The 22,448-nt window shown below is 40.5% G+C and overlaps 1 protein-coding gene across 11 annotated transcripts in view; it reads right to left on the bottom strand.

Moving 5' to 3' along the window:
* tenm4 (teneurin transmembrane protein 4) overlaps positions 1-22,448 on the bottom strand; it is a 2,250,110-nt gene that overhangs the window by 1,006,164 nt on the left and 1,221,498 nt on the right. For all 11 annotated transcript variants that reach the window (XM_087988070.1, XM_087988077.1, XM_087988076.1 and 8 more), the window contains one exon: positions 21,440-21,541. The gene's annotated coding sequence lies outside the window, so the exon portion shown is untranslated. The remainder of the gene's footprint in view (positions 1-21,439; positions 21,542-22,448) is intronic.

The following is a 22,448-nucleotide window of genomic DNA, read 5'->3' as shown; positions in this document are numbered from 1 at the left end:
AACACATCTATCCTGGGACAGGTTCTAGATCAGTGGTGCTGGAAGAGCACAGCAATTCAGGCAGCATCTGAGGACAGGCAAAATCGACGTTTCGGGCAAAAGCCCTTCATCAGGAATAAAGGCAGAGAGCCTGAAGCATGGAGAGATAAGCTAGAGGAGGGTGGGGGTGGGGAGAGAGTAGCATAGCGAGTTTGTTTCAGGACATGGTTGAAGAGCTTCAGGGCTGAGGAAATGACCTGGGAGTTGCAGTGAGAGAGAGACTCCCTGAGATTCTTGTAGAGAGAGGAGGAAAACTTCTTCAAGGCAGGCATCCTTGCAAGAGGATTCGCAGTTTTTACCTCTATCCTGGGACAGGCTAAGCAAAGTCATGCCAGAGAATTCCGAGAGGCCTGGCACTCCAACCACAACGCCATAAACAAACACATAGATCTAGATGCCATCTATCAACCCCTCAGAAAACGAACAGGAAATGACATCACCACAAACCCCAGGAATCCTATCCAGGAGAAAGATATAAATAGAAAGCAGGAGACAACAGCTTCGCTTCACTTGGAGGTCACCACTGATGATGTTACCTAGCCAGGTAATGAAACATCTGGATATCAAACCTACAGCTCAGCGAGCAAACCGACACCGTAAAGCTCAACCTGAGCTACAAACCTTGCAAAAAGTGGAGATTGAACTGGGCGATATGACAAATTGCACTGCTTCCATCCTGGAAAAAAGTGAGAAACATAAAGATTCATGGCCATTATCTCTTTTCTACACTGGCAATACAGTCTGTGTCCTGTTACTTTGGCAGATTATAGTGAAACTTCCTTAGTAAGTCTCAGACATTTGACACAGTTCAGTACAGGTAGAAGAATTGCTCCCTGAACACTCTAGCTGTTATAGCCTCCTGTTGACTGACCACCTCTCAGTTTTCCACCTTCCTTTTATGGTAGATCGTCTATGTCACCTTTCCTCATTCCCCTTATCCTGCTGTAGGATCATGCAGTTGAAAACTACTGCAGCCATGTCTAGGAGCAAGCGGCTTGTGCAGAAACCTTGAAGTTCAAACAGAAAGCTTTCAGTTTGTGCTACACATTCAATTCCAGACTTCAGCAACTTCAGACAAAGTGTTGAGTGCACCAAATACTTTGACAAGTGCAGCAAGAACCAAAAACAATTAATCAGCGACTGACCTGAAAAAGTTGTTGTTCTGTTGGTTGGCTGAGGGTCCTTCCTTTTGAATATGTGAAAGGCTCAAAGGGGACATTAATTGGAGTTTTCAGCTCCAGAACTGGAGGACTGGCATTAAATTAGTGGTAGCCATGATGTGGAGGTGCCACTGTTGGATTGGGGTGGACAAAGTTAAGAATCACACGAGAATGTGACTTGAAAGAAATTCTGGGATTTATATATTAATGAATCAAAACCTGCAAACCATTCTAAGTGATTAAAGAATTAACAGCAATCTAGGTTACATCACATCACATCAGTTATATGACACTTTGATCTTTTATTATAAATCCTGTGTCCTATAATCCTGCCCCACTAGCTACCTGATGAAGGGGCAGCGCTGTGAAAGCTTTTACTTCCAAATAACTCTGTTTGACTATAACCTGGTGTTGTGCGATTTTTAATTAAATTAGTGAAACGCACTGACTAATGTCACAACATACCTCTGCAGCATATTTACAAGGGACACTCCCCTCACACAAGTCAATGCCCTCAGCAAGATGGCTTTATTTCTGTCACTACAGGAACATTGCATACATGTAGTAAACATGATCTTCGAGACAAAATGGCAGCAAGAAAGCTATTGCTAACCATCTGAATTTTATGGGAAGTAAATTATGTAGAAAAGCCTGCCTTTTTGAAAATTATGAATTATGGACAGAAGGCCATTCAGCCTAAGTGAAAGATGTGAAGTATTTGGAAATAAAACTATCTAATGTCTAATTTCTCTTCTCTGTGCAGCTTGGAAAAAGTTGAAAATTGACAGCTTGATTCAATGTGTGGGCTGTGTGTGCCAGGAGCACTTTATTCAACCAGTTTACACTCAATGGAAATCTAATTGATCATGGAATTGTTTCTTTGAAAAAGGAAGCATCAAATCGACATTTAGATGCAGCTCACTTCAGTACAAAAATCCTCCCACATCAGTAACAATTCACTCGCAAATTAATTCAATGTCATAAAACTTGATAGTACTCTGAAATGACTAATGGATTTTATAAGGTATATAATTACATTCCACAGACTTACACTACGGAAACAGGTATTTCAACTCAGCTTATGTGTGTTGATGTTTATCCTCTAATAAGCAGCAGTCTTAATCCCATTTACCTGGCCTACTCACATATCTCAATAGCCTTTTCTTTCACCATTTATTTAACCTATACTTTAATATTGATACAGTATGTACTTGAATCAGGGTCTCACTGGTTGCATTTCTATGGCATCCCAACTACATGACAATGTTTCTTCTGTTCGACTCCAGTGTTATATCTGTGTCCACCCATTTTATTATGATATAGTCTGTGTCCTTGGTCATTCATGTTCGAATTAAATATAGCAAAGGATGAGATAACTTACCTTGTTCACAATGCAAATCTACTTCAAAATTTAAATTACAGACAATGAGCAATAAGAGCCTTTTTCTTTTTGGTCTAAGATTATTTGGCATCGTTGCAACATATTCAATTACAATAGTACATATGTATTTATAATTTATTGTAGTAAATCATACTGTTACAAAGGTCCCCCTTACCCAGTTAGAATACGATTAGAGTTAAAAAAGAGCCAGGTCAGAGTCTTTTTGTTATCCAAATTGTTGTGATAAAGGTTTAACCAGTGCTTCATCTGCACCTGTCACTTTGCTTCAAAGCCCAGAATATTCTTTCCTCAGCTTCACTACATCCAATTAAGACAGAGCTACAAGCCAAGCAGGTGTAAAGTGCAAGCTGCCGCTTGTTCACATTTGCAATTATCAACAGAAAAACACATAAGTGGAGACACATGGCACAACTGTTCCCATAGCAACAGCAAGCACCCAGGTTCTCAGCAAATTCTAACATGACAATTTGACATCTTCTCCCATGAAAAGATGATTTTTGTGTTTGCCCTTTCAGTGAGCTTCATATTCATTGCTGTGTGCACAAGCAGCTTCAGCCTTTAGTCCACTGTCACATAAGCACGGGTTTAGACACTAAGACACACCTGTTCTCCTGACGACTGAGGCTCAGCTAAGTCCTGTAATTGACAATGGAAGGTTCCACGTTTATTTGAGGATTGTCACTTGTGTTCATTAATAACAACCAAAACCTTGTTGTATATTTTATCGATTTTTCTGTCCAAAGCAGCAAAAATAAGGAAAGCAAAATCAAAGGGCAATTATTCAAGCAGAAATATTCTATCTTGTTACCTTTCTTGTTTCATCCACTTTTGACGGAAAAAAGTAGAGTAACATTCTTTTGCAAAGTTCTCAGTAGAACACCTGCTTTACATAAATAGTTGTAAATGAGTTGTTAACAAAACCCATTCTGCATTTTCTGTTGATAATATATTACTTAATATTTAAAATTTCAACATTGTTATTCCATCAGTAAAAGTATGCATGTATATCAATAGAAATAAAATTGTGCTTACATTGCACCTCTCACAAGCTCAGGATGTTACAAAATGCTTTGAAATCATTTTGATGTATGGTAAATGCTTAAAATGTAGAAAACATGGCACTAGTTTGCACACAGCAATAGCAAAAAACATCTGTTTTAGTGATATTAGTGGAGGGATAAATAATGGTCAGAACTGTATGGATGTTGATGGCGGCACATATGGCCCCTTGATTTGAGGCAAATATCTGGGGTGGCTAGCTCTGCTGCCTCACAGTACCAGGGTCCCAGGTTCGATTCTATACTCAGGCGACTGTCTGTGTGGAGTTTGCATATTCTCCCTGTGTCTGTGTGGGTTTCCTCCTGCAGTCACAAAGATGTGCAGGTCAGGTGAATTGGCCATGCTGAATTGCCCATAGTGTTAGGTCAGAGAGAAATAGGTTTGGATGGGTTACTCTTCGGAGGGTCAGTGTGGACTTGTTGGGCTGAAGAGCCTGTATCCACACTGTAGGGAATCTAATCTAGTTCAACATTATAAGATTCTGCCACAGGTCTTCATATGAATCACAGATCAGTTCTCAACCTTTAGGCAGATGAGGCAAGACATACTGCGAGTCGTGTGATTCTGATTTCAGGATTGATTTTTTTGTTATTTGTCTGCCCAAACTCTGCATCAATGCTAAGACATTGGGGCACAAGGTGTAATGCAATTTGATGGACAAGTTCTCACATTCTGAATGACTGGTAGTAAGCTCCTCCAAGTCATTAATGCCAGTGCTGCAAAGCGTGAAGGAGAACTTCAGAATAGCATTCAATCTTTTTCATTGACCTTGCTCAGAATGTTCACCATATGAAATGCTGAAATGTGTTCAGCACTACCCACACTGACCCCTCAAAGGTCACCACTGAGGAGGAGATACAACACCAGATCAACCCGGGGAGAAAGTGAGGTCTGCAGATGCTGGAGATCAAAGTTGAAACTTTATTGCTGGAACAGCACAGCAGGTCAGGCAGCATCCAGGGAACAGGAGATTCGACGTTTCGGGCACAGGCCCTTCTTCAGGAATGAGCAGAGAGTGTTCAGCAGGAGAAGATAAAAGGTAGGGAGGAGGGACTTGGAGGAGGGGAGTTGGAAATGTGATAGGTGGAAAGAGGTCAAGGTGAGGGTGATAGGTCGGAGTAGGGTGGAGGCGGAGAGGTCAAGAAGAAGACTGCAGGTCAGCTACCTGGACTACACCTCCTCCCATCCTGCCCCCTGTAAAAACGCCATCCCATTCTCCCAATTCCTTCGTCTCCGCCGCATCTGCTCCCAGGAGGACCAGTTCAAAATACGTACAACACAGATGGCCTCCTTCTTCAAGGACCGCAATTTCCCCCCCGACGTGGTCGACGGTGCCCTCCACCACATCTCCTCCACTTCCCGCTCCTCCGCCCTTGAGCCCCGCCCCTCCAACCGCCACCAGGACAGAACCCCACTGGTCCTCACCTACCACCCCACCAATCTCCATGTACAGCGCATCATCCGCCGTCACTTCCGCCACCTCCAAACAGACCCCAGCACCAAGGATATATTTCCCTCCCCTCCCCTATCAGCTTTCCGTAGAGACCACTCCCTCCGCGACTCCCTTGTCAGATCCACACCCCCCACCGACCCAACCACCACTCCCGGCACCTTCCCTTGCAACCGCAGGAGGTGCAACACTTGCGCCCACACCTCCCCCCTCACTTCTCTCCAAGGCCCCAAGGGAAACTTCCATATCCGCCACAGATTCACCTGCACCTCCACCCACATCATCTACTGCATCCGCTGCAGCCGGTGTGGCCTCCTCTATATTGGGGAGACAGGCCGCCTACTTGCGGAGCGATTCAGGGAGCACCTCTGGGCCACCCGGACGAACCAACCCAACCAACCTGTGGCACAGCATTTCAACTCCCCCTCCCACTCCACCGAGGATATGCAGGTCATTGGACTCATCCACCGCCAAACCACAACAACCCGACGGTCGGAGGAGGAGCGTCTTATCTTCCGACTGGGAACCCTCCAACCGCAGGGGATGAACTTGGACTTCACCAGTTTCTTCATCCCCCCTCCCCCCACCTTGTCTCAGCCGGATCCTTCCAGCCCGGCACCGCCTTCCTGACCTGCAGTCTTCTTCTTGACCTCTCCGCCTCCACCCTACTCCGACCTATCACCCTCACCTTGACCTCTTTCCACCTATCACATTTCCAACTCCCCTCCTCCAAGTCCCTCCTCCCTACCTTTTATCTTCTCCTGCTGAACACTCTCTGCTCATTCCTGAAGAAGGGCCTGTGCCCGAAACGTCGAATCTCCTGTTCCCTGGATGCTGCCTGACCTGCTGTGCTGTTCCAGCAATAAAGTTTCAACCAGATCAACCCTGCCAGCTTAGCCTTCGACAAAGTGTAGCAGCAAGTATTTGAAAACGCTTGCAAAATGACGCAAGTCCAAGTGGGCACAATAATTCTCATTGCCCTGCTCTTGCACAGCAGGATTGTGTATCGGTAACACCTAACAGTGCTGGAAAAATTCCATCAGCAATAGCTTCACGACATCCTTAAAGATTTAATTGCAGGATCATCAATCAGACATGAAAATCATTCTTGATGCCAAATCCACAAGCAGTGAGGCAAACCAGCTGCAATTGGGTAGCCACAGTGGTCAAATAGCCAAAATAAAAACTATCTTCACTGCCAAGTCCTGTCTTCACACCATGAATAACTTTCTTGATCTTAACAGAGGAATGAATATCTTCCAACCAAAATGTCAAGCAGTAAGCAGCATCAAGATCCAAGAGGTTAAAATGCAGATAGATTTTCAGAGTTGCGAACATTTCAAGAACTTTAAAAAAATAGTTGTGGAACCCAAATGAGGAAGACGGTGGGGCGTGGACTCTCATAGCACAAATCACCAATTTGATGGACAATTTAAAATAAACAAAAAGTTTAAGCAGACACAATTTCTACTGTCCCATGTGTCTTGATTCTCATTCTGGCAGTCGCAATGTTCTGGCGCAGTCATAAATTCTTCTGTGCAAAGTTCCATTTTGAATACAGAAGGCTTACTTCAGAGATAGAAGTTTGTGCCACGCCATAACAGAGTTGGGAGGAGGTTGCATTGAAAGTGGAAGGGCATGTACTCCTTGCCTAGGGATTCCAAGTTGAAGAAAGGATAAACTATCAGGCTCATTGAGTGAAGAATGCATCATGAATGATAAAAGTTGAAAAAAATGCTTGCAACACTTTCTCATAAATCGGCGTGAGGGAAGGGTAGTGACAGCAATATGTGGTCAGAGACAGTGAATCCAGGCAGGAGTTGGCAGAACTACAACAGTGCACAGCAGAAAAGAGGAGGAGATTTACCCCTGAGCAAAATGTATGCTGTCTTCAAAGTTATTTTCTTAGTATGAGTGGGATGGCATGTAGACAAATGCTGTGAATGCTAAATGAAAGTATTAGAGACATCTGTGCTATGGTGGAGGAAGTTCTTACACCACAATCTCCAACCACTGTCATAGCACCCGAGGTTATCACAGCCCTCAATTCTGGTGTGGCCAACTTGATGCATGGGTTTGCCACTGAACTCTGTGGTATCTCTCAATCTGCCAACCACCTGTACATTGTTTCCATCACTGGTGCAATCTTTACTCAGGTGTGGGAACATGTCAAATTTCCTACAGATTTAGAATCACAAATGCATTTAATAACATGTTCTATTGAGGCAGAAGTTAACCACCTGGACAGTGATACCCACCCACATCTCTTACTCCATTTACATTGATGACATTATTGACTCTACTTCCCTCTCCTCTCCAGAATTGAAAGAAAATATCAATTTGCTTCCAATTTCCACCCTGGTCTCACTTCACCTGATCCATTTCTGACTCCTCCCTTCCCTTCCTTGACATTGTTGTTTTTATTTCTGGGAATAGGCTGGTCATCAATATCCACTAAAAGCCCACTGACTCCCACAGTTACCTTGACTATACATCTTTGCACATTGCCTTCTGGAAGGACTCTATTCCATTCTCCTAATTCCTCCGTCTCCATCGCATCTGTTCTGATGAGACCAACTTCAACATGGGGGCCTCCGAAAAGTCCACCTTCTTCCTTGACCAAGGATTCCTTAGCACCGTTGTTGACAGAGCTCTTAGCCAAGCCCAATCCATCTTGTGCACTTGGTCCTCACCCTCTTTCTTCCCTCCCACGACAGGGATAGGGTCCCCTTTGTCCTCATCTACCATCTCACCAGCATCCACATCCAAAGGATCATTAGCTGCCATTTCCACCATCTCCAATAGGGTGCAACCACTAGACACATATTTCACTCCCCTCCCCAGTAAGCCTTGTGCAAGAACTGTTCCTTCCCTGACACCGTGCACTCCCAAAATCTCCCCACATTTCCATGGTGCCTTCCCTTGTAACTGCAGGAGATGTAACACCTGCCCATTACTTCCTCCCTCAAAGGGCCGAAACACACTTTCCAGGTGAAGCAGTGATTTACCTGCACTTCACTCAATCTAGCCTATTGCATTCACTGCTCACAATATAGTCCTCCCTTCACTGGGGAGAGGAAATGCAGACTCAGCATAGAAAACTTATGTTCTGTCTGAAAAATGACCCTGTCAGTCCAGTTGCTAGCCATTTCAACACACCACCATGTTGTCTGGCAGCATTTTCCCTCAGGCTTGCTACAGACCTCCAGCAAAGCTCAGTGAAAACTGAAAGAATAACACCTCATTCTTTGCTTGGGGATGGATAGGATAATTAGGCAAAGTCTTTTCCCTGGGGTCAGGAGTTCAGAACGAGAGGGCATGCATCTCTATGACTCTATGACTCTGCAACCATCTGGACTCAATATCAAGTTCAATAACTTCAGGACCTGAGCACCTTCTCCCATGTCCTTCTCCCAATCTCCATGTACAGGCCTTGTCATCATGTGGCTGCTACCGTAAATAACCCATTGTCAGCATCTAACAGTCCCTATAGCAGCTATGCATTTCCCTGGTTGGCTTTTATCCATTCTTTTATCTCGCCAAGTGTTTTTCTCTTTTCCTGTGGCCTCCATCTCCACCTATTGTTTACTCCTTCCCCTTTCTCCTCACCTTCTCTAACATATATGCCAACACTCTCCAGATTGTAGTGTGTCAACACACTACAATCAGTTTTGAGAAAGGGTCACTGGAACTGAAACATTATGTCTGATGCTGCCAGATCTGCTGAGTTTTTAAAGCAATTTCTGATTCTGTTAGTGAAAACCCTCGAGCATCTGATCAAGAATATGTTTTATCTGATTGCATTTTGATAGTGGACCTTCCAAGTTACATCCAGTTAGGTGTAGCATTTCATAAATAAAGACATTTCTCCTATGAACTGATTAATTAATTGTCTTGAAAGTAGGAAATTATATTAAAATATGAATTTTATATAATGCAAGGAGGCTTATATGCAACTCACAATAGTTGAGGTGATCGTCAGGTATTTGGCTATTTTGAACATAGTATTAGTTAATTGTATCTCAGAAATGTCAAAATAATATTGCAGGATAGATTATAAGACTAAACTACTCACTTGTGTTAAAATATGTTATTAGATGAACCATCTTGAACCCCTGCAATTCATATTAGCTTCATCACAGTGATGCCTACAATATAACTGCATCATGTATTTGCTGTTTTAACTTATCTTTGAGAATGGAGTTCTTGTGGGGCAGCAGTTGTGTCCTTATCATTGAGTCAGGAGACTCAGGTTCAAGTCCTACTTGCTCCAGTGTGTAAATTAAAATCCTTGAACAGGTTGATTAGAAAATATCGTTTATTGTGGAATGAATGTTGCATTGTGGAGTCATTAATGGTGGATAATATAGGCATGGTATATAAAATCTGGGATGGATGTGGACTTTGATTGAATAGCCTTACATTGGTAGTAAAAGGAGTAATTTTCTCTTTCCAAGCCCTCTGCGATACTTTAGGATTTCTGATTATTTTTCCATGAAGGGTTTTTTGAACAATCAGCATCATTAAAAAACTATTTGTAAATGGATAGTTTTAAAAATAGAAATTTGCTTTTAAGTTTAAGTTCATAATACAGCTAGTCCCTGGGGATGCTGTTTGGAGTTTGACTGAGTGTTGATTCAAGCTGTTTGAGCCAATATAGGTTCATAAAAAATAGACCTAGCAAACAGACATATGTTAATGATTGGATGTTCCTAATCAATTGAAAGGAGGGAAGAATGTTTTCTCCTGGGCAATTCCAGGACATGTTGATGATGCAGATGTTAGGCTGTAGGCTTCTTCCTTACTTGAACAAAATGGAGAAAGAGACATTCAAAAGCTATGTATTAGAATTCATAACAAAAAGGCCAGTCAGGGGCAGAAATCTTTTTTTAAAACTGGAGCTGAGTATTATCCAGAAAAAAAATAGTTTAAAAACAGACAACTTGTTTTGTGATTTCGTACAAAAAGCGATTTGCCAAATTAAGCTCAAGGGAATGAGATCGACGCTAGATGGTACTCTTACCATCTACGTCGTAACTGGTTTTTTTTTGCATTTGATCTCATGTTAATTAATTCACCTTTAAGAAGACCGGAGAAGCACAATGGTTGCATATGAGACTATGGTATGCAGATGACAAGAAATTTCATTTTAATCACACCCTGCTCAATTCTTGCTGTTGTATAATTGGGTTTTCAGTACCAAAAGGAAAGTTTATTTTTAAATTGACATGAAATCAATTTATTCTCACAAAACTGAGATGCGTTTAATGTTGTCATACTCATGTATCCCATTTTTGACAGTTGGAAGCACACCTCACACACACCTCAGCTTCCTTTTTACAACTGACCCATTCACCATCTGAGAAATGCCAAGAGACTTCAGATATGATGATATGGACCGCTGTTCCTTTTCTTTGCATTTTCACCTCAAGACTGAGCATTCCTGAGGCAAAGGGCAGAAAAGTCATTCCTTTCAGCAAAATTTCAATTACCTATTCAACCTCAAATCTTGAAACCTGCATTTCATGAGATCATCCACCAGATAGCAATCAACTTTCTTATTCATTCCAATGTAACTTTTAACTCCTTTTTTTAAGTTTCAACCAATTCACTAAAGCTTTGATGGGATAAGCAGTATATTCACTGAACTTTGAGTAAGTACCCTTTACTTTGCAGAATCTTTGCATATTATGTGCTTTTGAGGAAGGACGACAGTGCTATTATGAACATGTATAAAGCTACCGAAGATAGATGTATTGAACATTGATTTTACATTTATGGAAAAATAAATTAATAGAGGGTGGGTCGATCAATGAAATAGATTCCACTGATCTGTAAACTAAGGCTTTGGAGAAAACTGAACTGCATGAAATTTAGCTATTAGTCACTGAAGCACACCCAAAAATTCCTAATTGCAAAATGCTTTCTTGCTTTTGCTTGCTAAAAAACATTTCAGCTTTCCTCATAATTCATGTAATAGTAAATTTGAGAGATGTTATGTAGCAAGTCATGAATTCAATCCATTAGCAGACAAAGTTCTTTACCAAGAGTCTAAGAACAGCTTAAGTTAATCTACTAGAGCTTCAATTGGTAAATATTGTAAAGAATCCTTAAAAAAATGTTTATCACTTCAAGGCCTTGTCCCCCCTCTTCTAACTCATAGGTGACTGGACCCTGTGCACCAATATTTCCCAATCACGGGTTCAGCTTCTTTCACTTCTGCTTGGATGTCCTTGTCAAGTTTTGTTTTGAGATAGGTTGAAATTTTAAAGTCACATTCCTGGGATAATCAAATGTAACATAGTCAAACAGATGGCACCCATATCCTAATTTACTATAGAAACTCCATTTTGTAATGACATTACTCGATTAAATACAGTGCCATTACTGAGACAAAGGGCAAAAAGGTCATTCCTTTCAGCAAAATTTCAATTACCTATTCAACCTCAAATCTTGAAACCTGCATTTCATGAGATCATCCACCAGATAGCAATCAACTTTCTTATTCATTCCAATGTACCTTTTAACTCCTTTTTTTAAGTTTCAACCAATTCACTAAAGCTTTGATGGAATAAGCAGTATATCCACTGAACTTTGAGTAAGTACCCTTTACTTTGCAGAATCTTTGTTTTATGTTATGCTACTGGGACGTGTTTGTGTACTATTAATTTGTGAATAAAATGACAGTAGGATCTTGTTACAAGCTGACTCAAGCTATTCAGTGGAATAAAACTAAAAAATTAAATTAGCACAACAACCTTTAAATGTTTTTTCTTTTTTAAACTTCAGGTATGGTTGTTTAATTGATTATTGCAGAAGAAATAGATCAAATGGCAAAAACCTCCCACAACAATCATAAGCAAAGTCTCCTTTGCCAAATGAATGTTAGTTTCTTAGTGTGCTTAGAGTGCAAAAAGAATGAACCCTACCAATACGAGTACAAACAATGTGAAACACTATATTAAACTGACAGGTGTAAGTAAATACCAAATGTCTTGCTGCTTTTCTTTCCCTGAAAATGACACAAGCCTCCTATATTTGTTCAAATGGTCTCTAAGATTTTGCTTCAAATTAGAATGATTCTTACTCTATCCAAGAATTCTTAGTTAGGAACACATTGTCGGGAAAATTCCAGGATCCATAAACATGAGTCAGGAGAAAGTGCCTTAGGTGATTTAATTTTGGCTCTCCGCAGGATGGATATCAGCAGGAATTGAAGTTACAGCCCAGAAGCAGTGCAGAGGTAGTCAGAGGTTGTGTGTTAGAAAGGCCTGAATCAGTGATCAGAATATCACAGCAGCTAAAAAGAAATCACAAAATCAGTCCTCCAGAAGTTACCATTTATCCCAGACATGGACATTCTCCACTACTCATCCATGCAACCCTTGTCATTTCATATTCCCTGTAACCTCTCATATGCTCAATTCTAACCAATGTGCCACTAAACAGCCCCATTGCTCCTTGTACTATCAAAGCCAAACGAGAGCCCTTCCATGGCCATTTGTAGCCCCTCGGCCAACTTTTATTATTGTGCCAAGCCTTGGCCATCAATCACCACCTTTACACTTCAGACCCTCCATGCCAATTTGTTAAGTATTCACATGGATCGACTTCAGAACCCATGCTGAAGTGAAATAAGTTTATGTTCCATGTGTCTGTTGATATCTTAATTACTTTGGAAAAAAGGATTTGATGAAAACACAATGATGAAATGTAATCACTTAATATCTTTGGTCAAAGGAACATTTGTTTTCATAAAGTGCTTCAGACATCGTGGGGCAGCATGGTGGCTCAGTGGTTAGCACTGCTGCCTCACAGCACCAGGGACCTGGGTTCGATTCCAGCCTCGGGCACGTGTGGCGTTTGCATGTTCTCCCAGTGTCTGCGTGGGTTTCCTCCCATAATGCAAAGATGTGCAGGTTAGGTGGATTGGCCATGTTCAATTGCCCACAGTGTTAGGTGCAGGAGTGTTAGGCAGGGGTAAATGTATGGTAGGGAAATGGGTCTGGGTGGGTTACTCTCCCGAGGGTCGGTGTGCACTTGTTGGGCCAAAGGGCCTGTTTCCATAATCTAATCTCAACATCTCCGGGACACCCGCACTATCCAACCCCACTGCCCGTCACTTCAACTCGTTCTCCCACTCCGCCGAGGACATGCAGATCCTGGGCCTCCTCCATCACCACTCCCTAACTACCTGATGCCTGGAGGAAGAATGCCTCACCTTCTGCCTCAAGACCCTCCAACCCCATGGCATCAACGTGGATTTCACCAGTTTCCTCGATTCACCTCCCCGTACCTTATCCCAGTTCTAACCTTCCAGCTTAGCACCTCCCTTATGACCTGTCCTATCTGTTCATCTTCCTTCCCACCTATCCACTCCACTGTCCCCTCTGACCTATCACCATTACCCCCACCTCCATCCACCTATTTCACTCTCAGCTAACTTCCTCCAGCCCCACCCCTCTGCTGTTTATCTCTCCAACCCCAGAGGCTCCTACCTCATTCCTGATAAAGGGATTTTGCCTGAAATGACAATTTTCCTGCTCCTCGGGACGCTGCCTGGCCTGCTGTGTTTTTCCAGCACCACATTCGTGACTCTACTCTCCAGCATCTGCAGTCCTCATTTTCACCCAGTTTGTTTTCATAGCCCTGTTTCAAAACACATTGTGACCACTTGGAGCAGTTAGTCAAACTGTGAGCTGACAGGCCATCCAATGTAATAATGATCATATTTGGGTGCATGACTGATTTTACAACTTATTATGATAGCTGTCAGGCCAATGTCAATAGATAGAGAGAAATAGCAAGCATTCACTCTTTTCATACCATGGATATTTGCAATGAAGTAAAGGAATTGAGATGTAATTGCTTTAGCAGGACCAATAAGTGGAACAATTCCCTTTTACAGTCCTTTAAATATTCCCTTTATGTCAAAGGAGAGGCAATACATATCCAAAAGGGTACCCAAAAGGGTAGCTGACTTCTCCAAGTACCTCCTACAGCTTTAGATCTTCTTCTGGAAAGTACAAATCACATAGGTAAAATTTTGGACATCTCATTATTGAAAATTGGATCTGTTTCAAGGCAGCTGCACTTTAACATGTGCCAGAGTTATGCATGATACTCCTCACTCTGTCTCCATGGTGGATGTCAGATTTAGGGCAGGACTTAGTGTTTTCGTGCTATTTTGCCTAAGACAGACAGCCTTTTCATCGCTACAAAAGTTCAGATGTTAGAATTATAATTCATACATCAGGTCAAGCATATTATCTTACTAGATCAATGACATGTCTTTCCCAACAGAAAAGGCAAAAATTCATTACTTTTGCACACCAGTTGGATTCTAATTATCTGCCAAAAAGCTCCATATCATCCATCAACTATCAGGACAATTTAACTATGCCCCAATACTTAGCATATGCTAAAAATTAATGTAGTTTTAAAGCTTTCTTAAAAACACAGCAAGAGGCATTTACAGGAACTAACCTGCACCTCAAGCACTGAAAACTTTAATAAAAATCACAGAAAATGGGCAAAATACATAGCTATACTCGGTAAAAGATTTATTGGAAGCACATATTTTAAAACCTTCAGATCTCAACAGCAAGGCAAATCTTCTCACCCCTTGACTTTTGTGCCTATAAATCATACCTATAGGGGATTCTGACACATTACATAACATGGTGAATCAGTCTTAGGGACAGGGAAACAGCTGTTTTCTAAATTCAGCTGTTCCACAGGAATGCTGTCCTGTCATTGTCTGTATGTACATAATCAACAAGCATCTGTTCAGAATTTAAAACTACATGCAGCACAAGCTTGTTTCCACATTAATCTTAAACTGTAGGACTATGCTGGTCATTAATAAACTAGCAAGCTACTTGAGGATTGCTCCCACCTTCCTGGTTTGGACATTTGGACTTTGCTTACGGATATTGTTAAAATTGAGGATTGATTGTACCTCTGATTTTCTGAATGCACCAGTGCAGTATTTTCTAGGTTGACTTCAAATTGCTCAGATTAATGAGCTTCAGGCATTGGAAAAACCTTACTTGTTTGAGGAGACTGTAAGGGTGCTACTGTAACATTTTAAATTGATATGTTGCTGGACAAGAAGTCAATACAAGTTTGTGAACCAGGTGTGACAGATAAGTGAGGTTGATTCAAATTAGGTTCTGGGCAGATGGATGTTCTCAAGTTCATAGCAGGTGGAGAAATTCACAAATTTGTGCTTGTTTTATTCAGCCAGTACATTCCTAGACAGATCGACACATAGCCGCTTTGATCATAAGGTATGTGAGTGCCTGTCTTTTCCAGCAATTCAGAATTGCTTTCGCAATTCAAGTACTTATGGACAGTCAATCAAAAAGATTAAATTCAATCATGTGATAATCTGCTGAGGCTGAGATACTCTTTGTGTAAGGATATCTGGCTCGATATACCAGTGCTCCAGTCATGTGATTAAATCACAGGATCATGACATCTGCCATCGATAGCCCTCCAGAAATAAGACATAAATAGACAGCTTGAGATTCTTGTTTAAAATTGTTACATCTTTTCAGCTATGAGGAATATTAGTATTTTCAGGTTAGACAGGCACAGAGTTTCCATTGGAGGATTTGTAAACCATGACCTGATTTTACAGCCCTTCAGGTGTTGATTGGTTCACGTCCCAACCTCTGCACCATCTCTAAGAGCTGTCAGAAAATCAAATGAGACTGCAGCCAACTCCTGGAAGGAATTCCTTGGATTCTGGACTGCAAAGTAGTTGGGGCCATTTTGCCAAGGTCAAGCAAACTGGTCAATACTTATGCCACAACTTGTAAAATATGAGTGAAAGTGCACAACTAATGGGCACAGTGCCCTCACCATGCTGCCCCAATTTTACATGCTCCTCACCTGCTAGTCCAGTACTGGAGAAGCTGGCAGTCTAAAATTCCAGCCATATAGTTATTTTGGCATTATAAGTGGTCTTTTGGCTCATTGAGGTGATATGGAGCAATTAGGTCAGTCTTATTCCTTTGTGTTAACCATGTGGTCATGTAAATTTATTTACATCAATGTATTTTCTTTCAGTGTTGTGATTCAATTAAACTGTGATCCTATTTGTACACTATGGCATGATCCTTCCATAATTTAAACATTTGACTCTTTAGACATAAATCTATATCTTAAAAAAAGTGGTTCAATATTTACAAAATAATTCTTAGTAGAAAACTCTATCCCTTTGAAAAAAGTGCTTCAAAGAATTAAGATTACTTCAAAATGTTTTGTTCACATGTCAACTTTGCAATTTCTTTTCCAGCTTGTATGATTTTAAAAATAGTAATTCACCACAAAGCAACATTCTGTGAATTCTTGCACTTAGCAAATGACATAACCTGCTGCTTCAATAATATTGTTTTGTGGAAGTAGTCTCAGGGATAGTCAAACTGCCAATTTCTGAGTTCATTTGATTGCTAAGAAATGATCAAGCCTAATCGTTTTTAAATATTGCCTTTATAATTAGCTGTCTGTCTGGATATACCACTACCTGGTATGGTAACTGCACCATTTGAGATAGGAGACGGTTACAGAGAGTGATGAACTTGGCCCGGACAATCACAAAGGCCAATCTCCCATCTATAGAATCCATCTCGCAGATCCGCTGTCAAGGAAAGGCCGCCAGCATTCTCAAAGATCCCCCCTGGCAATGTTTTTCTCCAATTTCTACCATTGGGTAGAAGATACAGAAGCCTGAACACACGCACCAGCCGTTCAACAGTTTCTAATCTACTGTTGTTAGAATACTGAATGGACTCACAAACTCTTAACATTCACCTGATCCTGTGTTTTTTTGTTTTTGCCACGGTTTATCTGCTATTTACTTATTTATGCTTCTTAACTCTGTGATCTGCCTGCATTGCTCGCAAGACAAAGCTTTTCCCTGTGCCTTGGTACGCGTGACAATAAATTCAATTCCATTCAATTCAACTGTCAAATTCCTGTAGTATGATGTCAAATTCCTGTAGTATAATGTTTTATGGCTAAGTCTGGGTCAGTTGTAATGCCTATTGCTTGTAGAAACATCAGATGCAGTCAGTAGGCCGCAGTTTCTATCAGCAAAGTTTATTCGGTCAATATGATTTAACATTGCATTTGTTCAGAACAAAGCTGGGGAAAAAAAAATCTATAATTCACTCTAGAGTTTTTTTTCAGGAGGCTTTTTGTTTTTGCAAAATGCTGAAGGAGGTTTCTTCTTCAAATTTTACAGTCAGTCACTACAACAGATTCTCAATGAGTGTCTAGTTAGGCCAACCAAAAAGAACCAGTTGTAAGAAAACACAGCAGATGCTGGAAATCTGCAATACAAAGAGAAAACTGTTGGAAACATTCAACAGGTCAGCAAGCATTGATAGAGATCAGATAATAAGTATAAATGGACAAGTTTATCTTGTGGGGTTCGGACTGATGTCAAAATCAAATGTCAATCAGGTTATTGCAGTGTGTGGGCAACAGTTACCCAGTTGTGATTGTGCCAGATCTAGTCAAGTGGGGGCCAAAGAATGGACTGACTGCCTAATAATTAAAAAAGGAAGTGAGGATTGCAGATGCTGCAGATTCCTGAAGAAGGGCTCATGCCCAAAACATCGATTCTCCTGCTCCTTGGATGCTGCCTGACCTGCTGCGCTTTTCCAGCAACACATTTTCAGCTAATAATTAAAGACGGTTGGCAGGCTCTGAAAGCTGGACAGCCAGGAGGAGACTCTTCAATTCTGTAGAAGTAGCAGCTTGTCTTTTCAAATAATTGAACAGAAATAAACTAGTCCATAAGGGTTCTTAGATTTTACCCCACTGATTTCTGACTCTCATCCTGTAGCTCAAGGACCTTAAAAGAGTCAAAATGAGGTCTGTTTGAACTCAATGTGAAGTTCCCTTGGCCCTGTTGTGCTCAGGTTTCCCTCCTGTCTTAATCCTATACTTGCCAATTCTGCAAAGCTCCAGCACCATGGGTCATTTAGCTTCCAATGTTTCAACTAATTCTATGTACAACTGTAATTTTCCAGTTCGATATGTGTGCAAGGCAACTGAAAACTGTAATACAACAATTGGATCAAAATATCTGCTCAGATTGAAAACAAAAACATACTAAGGTTATTAACAAGAAAACTAACTCATGTCACACCAAATATGCACTGCCTAACTTATAACACAAAAGGTTTACACTGTTTTTTGGGTACCCTTGTCACTCCACTTATTTTGTAGCAAATTCGTCCTTTAATCCAAAACTAAAAACAAACATGTAAGTTTCAAATGTAATTTCTATTTGAAACAACTATGGAATAACATACATTTCCAACAGGACAAAATACTTAAATAGACAATTCTGTAAATTAATTAGCAAGAAGCAAATAACGTCAAAAAAATTACAAATCACTCATCTGTACAAAACATATTCTGAAGTATATAAAGAAAATAAAAATATTACCAACTTAGATTCAGTTTAATGAATTGGGTAGATTGTGGCAGCACCATGCAGTTTAGTCAGTGCTTCTGCCACTTAACATTGATTCTGAAGAAACATCTCAGTTAAATAGCTGCTGTCTGCAACATTGCTGTTCTTATATATTGATATTAATAAAGCTAATTCATCAATGTCTATCACTTCTGTTTACAGCCTGTAAATCATAGACCAAGGTGGCTTAACAAATAGCTGTTGTGAAAAGAGAAGAACAAACTTAAACAACATTTTCCAAAAACAGTGGGAAAACAAAATGATTTTAGGTTGAAATCTTGGACAGCAATCTGATCCATCATTGATTAATCTATTTCAAGAGATGAGAGTTCAACAGTGCATTGTGCCGAAGCTAAGACCAGCAGTGTAATGGATCACAGCATGAGAAAATCAAGATTGTAGACATACAGTCAAAGAACATGTGCAATGATAGGATGTCAAGGATCAGATAAATGATTTGCTATGCAAGATCCTTAAGAGAAACCATCATAACAGTTGTTTCACATTGCATGATTGTCATTCTCAGTAAGCAGAAAGGTACCAGTAGTTGCTAAATGAACATTGTCAAATCCAGTATTAGGGTTTGCATTCAGCAAATGAAGCAAGTTGTCAGAACTTAAAACAAATAATTCTGAAGCTGCAAGGTTAATGTCTTTGATTAACTATCAAATAGGTTTGGACTAGATAATCTTTATGATGTCAATTCAATATTCACTAAGGAAAGCAAGACATTTTCATTTTATAGCCTGTGCGTTCCAAAGTTTGAATCATGTACAGAAACAATGCAATAAATGATAGTGCAATGAATTGCATTTAGGGAGAGTCAGTTAAACCTTGAGGTTGACACTTGCTTCTTTCGAGATCATGGAGCTAAGTTGTATGTAATTCAATCCACGTTGCAACATGGAAAAATGAATTACATATAAATAACAAATAAATAAATAAGTGATAAAAAGTGCAGCCGCCAGGGAAAACTTTGGTTTATGAAACAATACCATAATTGTTTTTCTGTTGAGTACATTTGAATAAGTGAGCTGAATATTTACAGGCGACCAGCAGATGGGTAAACAATGGTTGTTCCTGGAAATTAGGGCACTTCTACTCTAGCCACTATTTTATGGTTAAGCTGGAAGCAACAGGTGAACTGCCTGCTCCTGGAGCTGTTGAGGCATTTCAGTGATGTAGTCCAGATTCAAACCTGCAGAGTACTAGTCAGTGAAAGGTTTTCGGGCCTTTCTCACCAATTAGAGCCTTGCCTTTACGATTTTTCCTCCCCATATTCATTCAGCTCCAATGACATTTTAATATGAACAGGATCGCCTGGTTCCATCCCCCCACCCCCAACTCCCCCCCCCCCCCCCCCCCCCCCATCCCCAACGCCACCCCACCCACCCTCAACCATCTGCAGTCTGCCTCGTGGGCCTTAATGAGATCACCAACTCTTCAGGTTTTGGGGTATCCATGATCAATTGTGCCTTTTCCACCCTGGTCTCCTCCAACACAAATACGTCTAGTGTAGAATTGCTGGCCTCCACTCAGCCAGCAGCTCTATGAAGTAGGACCTCCTTCTGGAGTCAGATGGAAGTCTCAACTCATACTAATTGAAAATAAAGCATAGCAAGCTGCTGGTAATGGCATGCCTACCCCTGACATTGCTGCTTTGGTACACAGAACCTGACTTCAGCATATCATTGTGTTTTTCTGAAAGTTCAGCTATTCAAATAAAGGAGAATTAATCATAATGATTTACCAGAGGATATCTTCTCATTGTCATTAGCTAACTGCACACGTAAAACTATGTCCATTTTGAGAATTTTACTCAACATTTTTTGTATGATTACAGCAAACTTTTATTAACCAGTACCTTTGGGACCAGGAATATAGTTGATGATCAGATATTCCAAGTGATTAAAAGTTCTACATAATCAATGCAAAAACACACTTAAAGTCACAGAAACATAATGCGAGGGTTTACAAATCACTGTTAAATGTTATTTCCATCATAAATCACTTAAATAATAATGTAACTTTGCCTTAGATAAAATTTACCAGCAGAGAGGCTTCTCAACTTCAGCCTCAACTAACTACTTGGACATTGTGGAGATCGCGGTAACTCAGTAAACTTCCAGTATTTGATGCATGTAATTTTTGCTGGTTTGTATCAAAAATGCTGGTTTGTAAGGTGCCGGTTAAAACAAAGTTTGCTGCATTTTTAAAATGAAATGTTGCATTACTTGGCCTTCCAAGTTCTTTACCCAGAACTCATCAGGACCTTCACATCGGTTGCAAAATCCAGTCTTCTATGTTGTTTCACTTACAGTCCCCAATATCTTGTGAGGAATTAATACTGCCTTTCACTCACAATGAAAAGTAACAATATGTAGCGACAAATCCAGTAAAATCATATGCCAAAATATCTGTTATTGGATGCATTGCTAATTGTTATCTTTGAATAAGTGGATTATATTTGAGACATGTATTGACATGAGTAATGAAAACAATATTTTCTTATGTTCTTGTCATCTCATGAGAAAACATCCTTTTTAAAAAGGCTTTCTGCAGAATTGGTGATAAAATAGGATAGTCTAGCATCAGTGATCATTTTGTGTGCCATCCTCTCTATTCATGCTAAGTGCACAGTATAGCATACCAAGCTGTTCTCCGGTTTCTAATACTATGTTTATATCTGCAATGTTAAACAGAACAAGAATAGAGGAATTATAACCTCTCAATACATTGTTTCAAAAGAATTGACAAAACATTAGTGTTGAAGCAAAAAATCTTTAGCACAATGTTACAATAATCATATGTTCTCGAAGGAACAGGTCTCTTACCTTACCAATCCGTGTTGTGCGAAATATATTTGCTGTTTGCAACTGGGTAACCACACCCCTGTAGACCGACATCCAGTAGGTTTAACTTGTATCATCCATCATCTAAAAATTTTAAAAGATTCAGCTATTAAAATGGTGAAGTTTTGTCTGATTGACTTTAGTTTAAGTTTAGCAATTCCTGTGAAGATTTGGATGTCCCACTGTCATGGGAGTGAGTGTTACTACTTTGGTCTAAATATAATTTTTTTCATGGTACGGGTAAGTGCCATTTTACTGTTTTTGCCAACTATAAAGCCTGATTTATCATTCAGTAAGAGCATGGCTGATCTCTTTGTGTTTCAAATTCTGCATTCTTATTTATTATATTTTACATGCCATCATTGTAAAGAGAATTATGACATCAATAATGGAGTTTTCCTCGCTAAATCAGACTGCCTGTTTTGCATGTGGTAATACCAGTTTTATCAGCAGTGACAACCTACATAACTCAATAAGAGAAGGATATTTCTCATGGATACTCAATGCAATCACTTGTGACTTTATAGGGCGGCACGGTGGCTCAGAGGGGCAAGGGACCCAGGTTCGATTCCAGCCTCAGGCAACTGTCTGTGTGCAGTTAGCACATTCTCCCTGTGTCTGCATGGGTTTCCTCCGGGTGCTCCAGCTTCCTCCCACAGTCCAAAGGTGTGCAGGGCAGGTGAATTGGCCATGCTAAATTGCCCTTCGTGTTAGGTGCATTAGTCAGAGGGAAGTGGGTCTGGGGGTGGAGGTTTACTCTTCAGAGGGTCGGTGCGGGCAAAATGGTCTGTTTCCACATTGTAGGTAATCTAATCTAATCTAATCTTATTTAGAGAAAGCTACAGTGAATATTCAAAGATTCAATATTATAGTATTCAATGTTGTACTGTGTTTAGCATCTGTCAACAGCCCAAATGAAAACCAGCCAGTTGACTTTTAAAGTATCAGCAGTTCTGTGTGTTATCACAGAATCCTGGAAAGTGACAGCATT

The sequence above is a fragment of the Chiloscyllium plagiosum genome, unplaced genomic scaffold, assembly GCF_037043375.1.
Source record: "Chiloscyllium plagiosum isolate Xiang-an unplaced genomic scaffold, Cpla_swu_hap1 HiC_scaffold_6, whole genome shotgun sequence".
In the NCBI taxonomy this organism is placed as follows: domain Eukaryota; kingdom Metazoa; phylum Chordata; class Chondrichthyes; order Orectolobiformes; family Hemiscylliidae; genus Chiloscyllium; species Chiloscyllium plagiosum.
The sequence above is the reverse complement of the archived record's forward strand: the minus strand, read 5'-3'. Positions and strand labels throughout refer to the sequence as shown.